General features: G+C 49.4%; 1 long non-coding RNA gene across 1 annotated transcript in view; it reads left to right on the top strand.

Annotated features, from left to right (window-relative positions):
- Positions 1-817: 817 nt before the first annotated feature.
- LOC110295513 overlaps positions 818-8,781 on the top strand; it is a 27,535-nt gene continuing 19,571 nt past the window's right edge. The window contains exon 1 of the long non-coding RNA XR_002378084.1: positions 818-910. This is a non-coding gene — a long non-coding RNA (uncharacterized LOC110295513). The remainder of the gene's footprint in view (positions 911-8,781) is intronic.

Genomic DNA, 8,781 nt, shown 5'->3' with positions numbered 1-8,781 from the left:
GGATGCATTTTTAGAGTCTAACCTTAGACCATAGCTGTCTATACTAAGATGTTGACTAACCATAACTGTGTTTAGCATTAATAGCCTCCCTGAGATCACACCCTCTCTCTCACAGCCAGAGCCAAGGCCCGTCCTTCTCGAGTGGGGTCAAGTACCCTCCCAGGACCACCCGCCCACATCCACCAACACGCCAGCCTGCCTCTCCTTGATGTTCGCCAGGAACCAGAGAGAAGTGTTGAATATGTTCTTGGCTACTTTTCCTTGCAACTCCCAGCGGCCCTGCTTACAAACTGAATCAGTTATCAGCTAGTTAGACTGCAGTCCCGGGAGGCGCCGCCCGCATACGGATGGGGCGCATGCATTATTCAGCGAGGAGCCGGGAGAAATGAGCAGCGCGTCCAGAGCCAGAACAGCAGTGGCAGTAAGGGAATAATTAGCGGGCTGTCACTCCTCCTTGTCAGGGCTTCCTCCCTCAACACATGAGGGAAAATAAAAAAATAAGTCTTTTTTTTTTTTTTTTTTTTTTTAGAAGAAGAAGAAGGGGGGAAAAAAAGGCAGAGTGGATCATCTTGCTCCCGAGGCAGCTGGTAGGCTAAAATGTGACACCAAAGAAGCCAGAAGCTGGTCTCTGGTTCGGTTCACAAAGCCACGGCCTGGAGACCGCCCCCGCCCCCCCCACACACACACACACCATTATCTTATCGACTCTCCTTTCTGCTTGGTGATTCCCGAGTGCAGCCCCGCCTTTCATTCAGATGTCCACGCGTTTCCATAGCACCAGAAACGAAATGTCTCCTTGAAAGGGGAGGGTGGTCCTGGAAGGGGACATTAGGACTTAGCAGGAGAGCCACCGGGCTCTGGGCTGGGGAGGAGGTTGGAGGTGACCTTCCAGAAGGAACGTGGGACAAGGGTGAGGAGTTGGAGTCCAAAGCCAAGCTGAATCCTTGGGGGGTAGGGGGGGGTTGGGGGGCTGCGCATAGGATTATTCATGAGTTTACTCACAGAAAGGAATCATTTCGCTGAGTGGCTTCCTCTTTCTCAAGGAAGCTATTTTTATTTATCTATTAATATCTTGCTGGAATTTTTTTCAGGGGGGTGCAGTTGATACACGCCGGTTTGTCATTTAAGGTGTGAAGGTCTGGGATATGGGGGGAGGGGTTGGTGACGCCCCCTCCAGAAAAATAGCCAAGAACCAGTGAGAGGAGTGGTGGGAGGGGCCCGGATGGCTTTGTGTTTGATCTGTGCCTCTGCTCCTAGGAGACTTGAGACTTTCTTGGCTTTCTGCCCTTCTGATGCTGTGGCACTCACCTCATCGGGACAGGAGTTGCTTTGTATAAGAAGCGGCTGCAGGAACAGACAGACACACAGCTAAGAATGACCCTGGGGATCCAGAGCAAATCAAAGACCCAGGAGACGCCAGGCTCAGCTCTAGGGTGGCTCTCATTTGGTAAACATGTCACTGTCATAAGAACCGCTCTGCTCTGTTAGTAAAGCTCATCTTAGGGTGAGAGGAATTTTTTGGTTTTGTCCGACAAAGTCAGAGTTAAAGGGAATGCTTTCATGAGCCCAGACTTAGAAAGACCATTAACAGGTACACCACTGCTTCTTTACCTGATCCTGGCAGGCATGACTAATCCATGCTAGAGCACTCAATGGACATCTAAGCCTTAAGTGGTTGCCAAAAGGAAAGAGGTGCTATCGGAAAAGGCTCTATGAGACCCTGTATTCATGGGCGTGGGAGGTAGCTGATCCTCAAGGGAGCAGGAAATAGCAACATTGTGGAATTAGACTATACTCTGAAACAGCCAAGCAGTTCTGCAGAGGGAGACTGAACCGGAGTTGAAATAGCTGTGACCTCACACAGGACTGTCTGAGTCTGAGGCCTCAGCTGTGCCATGTAAGAAACATGTTTGGGGTAGAGATTCAGTGGGAAGCAGCATGGAGAATCTAATAGGGTGCCTCATTTCCTACACGTTGCTTTCCTGACTCAGTATAGTAGCCATATTGAGATCATGTACTCTGGAACAGATTAGCAATGTCTGCTTGGGCACCGAGGAAAGAAATACTGTTATGCTTGCTATGGTACCTTATGCCTGGCAGACACCTGCCCAAGCCAATCGTGACCCCTGGGAATTGTCTCAAGCCCTTTAGTTAAATTTAGCTCTCTTCAAACTTCTGCTGCTTCCTTTTATTATTTATTTATTTACCATGACCCTTCCTCATTGCATTGGTTCTTCAGGGGACAGACCAGGATTCAGTCACTTTCGGTCCCCAACAGCCAACACAATGGTTGGCATATCCATAGTATTCCCCATTATCATTGGTTGGATGAAAAAAATGATTTGATCCTTAGAAAATCTGACCCCTCTCTGGGCCTGACATCAGGTAGTCAGCCCAAAATGACCCTTATTACAAACATATATACATACATACATACATACATACATACATACATACATACATACATGCATTTGTGTGTGTGTGTGTGTGTGTGTGTGTGTGTGTGTGGTGTTGGTGGATGCACACATGCCATGGGGTTTCTGGGACTGAACTCAGAAATGAAACATGAATGTTAAGACACCTCTGCTTCCCACATCCTTTCTGTCTTCCCATACTTTTCTTGAATGCAGAGGCTCCTAAAATGGCCTTCAAGGGAATCCTGTGTTGCGCACCATCCTCCCTTTCTCCCCTGTGTCTCCCAGAGCTCTGCATGGAAGGCTTTAACTAGAGGGAGGGGAGGGTGCCAAGGGTCCTTGGGACACTGCCACCGGGGAGGGGAGGAGGCTGATGGCAGAGATATGGACAGCTTGGCTAGTGGCCAGCAGAGACATTGTAAAAACCGAATATCCAGCCGGGTGAGATAAACAGAACCCAGTGATAGACCACTTCTTGAGGAATAGTGGTCTGCAGTCTCCACACATCCCACAGATGGTTCTAGCCAAACGCTACCTGTAGCCTTGTGACAAGAGCCTTTACCAAATTTGTATTAGATGGGATGGTTGGTCCTGGTTGTCAGCTTGCTGGAATTTAGCATCACCATGGAAACAGAGCCCTGATCATTTCTGTGAAGGAACCTGGACTGGACTGAGGTGGGGAAACCTACCCTGATCATAGGTGACACATCCTGTGGGCTGCGGGTCCAGAGTTGGTAAAGATGAGAACTCAGCTGAGAACCATTTCCCTCTCCTTCTCTGCTGTGGATGCAGTGCGACCCGCTGCCTCATGCTCCTGTCATGCCTTCTCCTCAAATCATAAACCGAAATGAACCTTCTTAGACCACTCTTGTCTATCAGGCATCTGTGGTTTTGCTGGTGTATATGACCCACTGCAGGAGCAAATCATAGCTGACACCGGCTCACTGCAGAGAAAGGACCACTCTGTGGTCCCATGGGGTTTCTTCAGGAGTGATAAGGATGGCCCTCAGAGTTTATGTGTCCAGCATGAAGCTAAAGTCTGTGGGCAGATGGTGTCTGCGTCTGTGGATCTCTGCAGGCAGCAATGGTTGTTTCATGGACATATATAATGTATATCATACATGTTACACAGACATATAGGATGTGCAGTGGGGTGCACTTTTTTTTTCTTAGAATGAGGACATTGTCTGAAACATGACTTTGTAAAGTTACATCAAAGCATTAGAGAATCAGTAACTAAAAACCATGGGGCCATATGATGGTGACCAGTCTTGGACTACAATATAATTCCATCCCCATTCTATTTAGATAAACTTGGCTTTTCAGTCTTGTCTGTAAAATGAGATGAAGGCCTCTAGAGGCCCCAGAAGTGCTGAGTTGGTACTTGCAAACCCTTAACTGCACAGTGCTAGGTAGTTGGCAATCTTTTTGAACTTGTAGTATTGTTGTTTATTAACCACAGAGCTCATGGTGGATGCCACCATGAGCCTCTGGGGAGCTTTATACTCATTCCATTTTACAGACGAGGGCATTTGAGCTCGGAGAGGTTGAGTCCCTTGCCTCAGGTCACACAGTAGAATGCTTCCATCAACCTGTGAGAAATATTTCTTGGCTACCAACAAAACAAAGGGTCTCTCCAATGTTATGCCAACCCCTGATTGGATACCTGCAACCCTGCATCCAACTGGGAACCATGCAGACAGTAGAAGGTTTTCTTTCCTATTAGAAGTTGAAACACTGGCAGCGGTGATATCACGGACCCTCAGTTCTCTGCAATAGAGAGAGGTCTCTTGGTAAGAGCTGAGTCCAAAGGCAGGAGCATGGAAGTGCAGACATGACAGTCTGCCCTTACTCTCTACTTGACTGAATCTGGAGTCACCAAGGAGACACAGCTCTGGACGTGCCCACAAGTGAGTCTCCAGATCAGTCAGTTGCCTGAGGTGGGAAGTTCCCTGAATGTGCATGGCACTGTCCCAGGGGCTGAGGCGGTCCCAGAGTGAACACGAAGGAGAACTTGAGCTGGGTATTAGTCATCATTTTCTTTATCTGCTTCCTGACTACAGACATGGCGGGCTAGCTGCCCCCCACCTCCAGCATCATAGCATGACTCTGCTCTGATAGACCACACCCACCCATCTCTATGATGACCACAGCCTCCCACTGCTATTATGAGCACACCTACCCATCTCTATGATGACCACACCCACCTATCTCTATGATGACCACACCCACCNATCTCTATGATGACCACACCCACCTATCTCTATGATGACCACACCCACCCATCTCTATGATGACCACACCCACTCATTTCTATGATGACCACAGCCTCCCACTGCTATGATGAGCACACCTACCCATCTCTATGATGACCACACCCACACATCTCTATGATGACCACACCCTCTCACTGCTCTGATGAACCACACCCACTCATTTCTATGATGACCATACACACCCATCTCTATGATGACCACACCTTCCCACTGCTATGATGACCACACCCACCCATCTCTATGATGACCACACCCTCTCACTGCTCTGATGGACCACACCCACTCATTTCTATAATGACCACACACACCCATCTCTATGATGACCACACTTTCCCACTGCTATGATGACCACACCCACCCATCTCTATGATGACTACACACACCCATCTCTATGATGGCCACACCCTCTCTCTCACTGCTCTGATAGACCACACCCACTCATTTCTATGATGACCACACACACCCATCTCTATGATGACCACACCTTCCCACTGCTCTGATGGACCACACCCACTCATCTCTATGATGACCACACCCTCCTACTTCTATGGTGGACCACTCCCTCCCACTGTGAGCCAAGTTAATAAAACTTCTCTTAAGTTGCTTTTCTCCGGTTCTTTGTTGCATTCATGAGAAACCTTAGTACCTTACCATCTCACTGACCAGGCAGCATCCTAGGCCATTGTTCAAGGCACAATATGTCCTTTATGGGTGACATAAATGCACCAGCAGACCACAGCTGTCTACAAGATCTCGGACACCCAAGTGTCCAGATGAAGGAGCAGGTGGCAGACATCACCTTGAGTGCCTGAGGTTCCACAGCCATCCTTGTTGGTCAGTTAATAACAGACCCAGTGTCAGGGATGGTCAGGAAACCCACAGCTGACTGGGGAAGAAGAGTGAGACCAGAAGCCTCTGGGTCACCACTGCTGAATGACCTCTGGTGTGTAGACCTCAGGCTCAGTTACCTTGTCTACAAATTTGTACCAATAAACTCTTATCCTCAGGGGAAGTCCAGAGAACAACAGGTTCTAAAATCCCCTTTTCTTAGTCACCATTCTATTGCTATGAAGAGACATCATGACTAGGGAAGTGCTTAGAAACCCTTTAAATATCGGGACTTGCTTACACTTTCGTTGGTCTAGACCATTTTCATCATGGTGGGAGCATGATAGCATGCATGGTGCTGGAGGAGTAGCTGAGAGCTACATCCTGATCCACAGGAGAGAGAGAGAGAGAGAGAGAGAGAGAGAGAGAGAGAGAGAGACTTGGAATGGGCTTCTGAAACCTCCAAGCCCACCCTCAGCAACACACTTCCACACTTCCTCCAACAAGTCCACACTTCTTAATCCTTCTAATCCTTTCAAATAGCACCACTCCCTGGTGACTAAGCATTCAAATATATGAGACTATGGAGGTCATTCCTTTCAAACCACGACACCCTTCTCCAGCCTGGCCTGGTTAAAGGTGAACTTTAACAAGGCAGGTAACCTTTCCCTCAATCCCAGGTACTGGGTCTCTTTTGTGGATTCACCTCTGGGGTGATGTGAGACCCACTGTAGATGGTGGGAGTCAGACCCCCTAGCTCCTTCTTCTCTGGAAACAAGACACTGCCTCATCGGCCTTTCCAGTTCACCTCTCCTGCAGGGACCCTGGAAGTCTTGTTTGAAATTTGAACAGTCTCACAGGCAGATCAGATATAGACACAGCCAAGATGGCACTCTCCTTTCTCTCCCTGCTTTGGACGAATGGGTATCTGATGCAGCAATGCCCTGGATGAATTAAAAGCGGGTGTCATCCCTGTTAGGCGACTGAGCCTCAAACCCCTGTCTCCTGAGGTGATGCTGGCCTATCCTGTCTGATAGCCACCAGCTGGCCTTGTATTGATCGTTCTGGAAGCTCCAGGGTACCCCAGTTGTCCATTCCCGAATCAGCAGCATCTGATCACTGACTTGTGGCCAAAGGGGCCCACGAGCAGTCTGGGCTGAGCCATGGGGCAGATGAGAGAAAAAAAATGGGTGCTGTCTACCTTCCGGAGCCAAGCCCATACTTTCCTGTTGCATGTGACACACAGTAGGGGGCTTTCTTGGAAGCAACTGCCTTTGAATACATCTCTTTCCTTGGGAGCAGAGTGGGAAGCACTGATTCCTGTGTGGGGAGCACCTGCTTCCATGATGATTGACAGGAGCACAAAGCCCAGGGGAACCATTAACATAGTCCCACCCTCTGAACATAGTGAGCCAATCAGATGTCGGCATGGGAACTGACTGTCCAATCAGAGTGTTTCTCAGTGTTTAGGGCCATTTCCCGTCCTCCATGCTGGGTCAGGAGGAAGGACACTTGGAATGAGTTAGACAAGCTGGAGACAGGACTCAGGCAGCAAAGTACACTTAGTAACTGACAGTATCGCTGCTGGATCCAGCTTCACCTGAAAGCTGAAACATCTAGCTTTTCTTGTACACAAGTCTAGAGCCTTTTTTTTTTTTTTTTTTAATTTGAGTCAGGTTTCCAGTTCCTGGCAAAATAAATTGTCCTAATTGGTACACCAATTATAAACGAGGAGACTGAGCCTCCTGTGAGCTCTTTCTGTCAGTGTGTCTGGCGAGACATCCCACCGTTTGTCCCGCCCAGCACATGGACGGTGAAGGACGTGCCCCCGTGTGTGCTGAGCTCCTTTGGAAGTCCCTGGCCCCTGACTCCTCAGCAGAGGGGGACTCTGAAAGCCTGTTGGTTGTAAGTGGGCTTGCAGAGAAGAGGAGTGGGAAGAGGAAGGGAACTGGGGAAAGGAGCTGCTTGCTCCTTTTGGTGCCGGCTGCTCATAGTATAAAAATATGCAAATTTATTCAGAGAGGCTGTGTATGGCGCAGGCAGATATGGGAGAGGAATAAGGAAATACACTGCTGTGTCGGGGACTCTGCTCTAACGGGGGCTCCTTCAAACCCCATCTGCTTCACTCCTGCCTTCTCCAGCCTACAGGGCACAGGGGTGCAGACCACTGGGTGCCCTTCCTCCCGCTGCTGCCTTCCAGCACCCGCCAGAGCTCCTTCCTCCATGGTTGCTCGGTTGCTCGCTGCTTAGCAGAGCTTCCGAACCACCGCAAATTGGGTGGGGTTGTAGGCTAGACTGAGCCCTCCCCTCTACAATCAAGATGCCCCTCTACAACCTCATACTCAAGGCTATGAAGTCTGATCCACAGACCAGTCTTCTCCCTCTGTCCCATGAATCCCATGCCCAGCCTCATCTAGGAAATAGAAGACTCCAAGGGCCACATACCCTGTGAACTGCTTCCAGGGCCCAGTGCTAACTCCACCTGCACAAGAGGGCATGCTTTACCATGGACTCTGAACAGAAGACACTCCCATCAGGCCACAGCTCCCAGCTCAGCTACAGTAAGCTCTTCTCTGTCCCCACAACAAGGTAGCAAGAGTACCAATGAGGAGAGACACGGGATGAAGGAGGAGTAAGAGTGGGGTACTACCTGACCAGTGTCATGCTTTGCTCTCTATGAGTCTCTCACTAGATCCTACCCTGCCCCCCGCCCTGTCCATGTCAGGCAGGCAGTCCATCTTGACTGACCCACTTCACAGATGAACAGGGCAAATCCCACAAGCAATGGTGGGATTCCATAGCTGGCCTGTGGTACATAGATAGCTGGGAGTAAGTGGGCTGATACGGCAATCCAAGCTCTAACATGGTACACATGTGTGTTATCATGTCAGAGGCCGGGAAGTTATTGAACACTTTTGCCTGCATTGAGGAGGTGGAACCTCTCGGTCCTGGGATGGAATAGTTTTCCTCCTTCAACTAACCTTGCACTTTGAGAGTGGGAAGTCAGGTTGTCATTTCTGAATCCCAGTTGAATAAATGAGTGGGTGAGTAGATGATAATTAGATGGATGGAGGAATGGACTGAGAGTTGAGTTGAGGGGTAGGTAGATGGGAATTGGGTGAGTAAGTGGATGGGTGCATAGGCAGGTGAGTGGAAGATGGGTGGATGGGCAGGTGGATTAGCAGGTGAATGGGCAGGTTAATGGGCAGGTGGATGGGCAGGTGAATGGGCAGGTGGATGGGCAGGTGAATGGGCAGGTGGAT

Source organism: Mus caroli, chromosome 5 (assembly GCF_900094665.2).
Source record: "Mus caroli chromosome 5, CAROLI_EIJ_v1.1, whole genome shotgun sequence".
Classification (NCBI taxonomy): Eukaryota; Metazoa; Chordata; class Mammalia; order Rodentia; family Muridae; genus Mus; species Mus caroli.
Note: the sequence above shows the minus strand (reverse complement) of the source record. Positions and strands in the feature narration are given on the sequence as shown.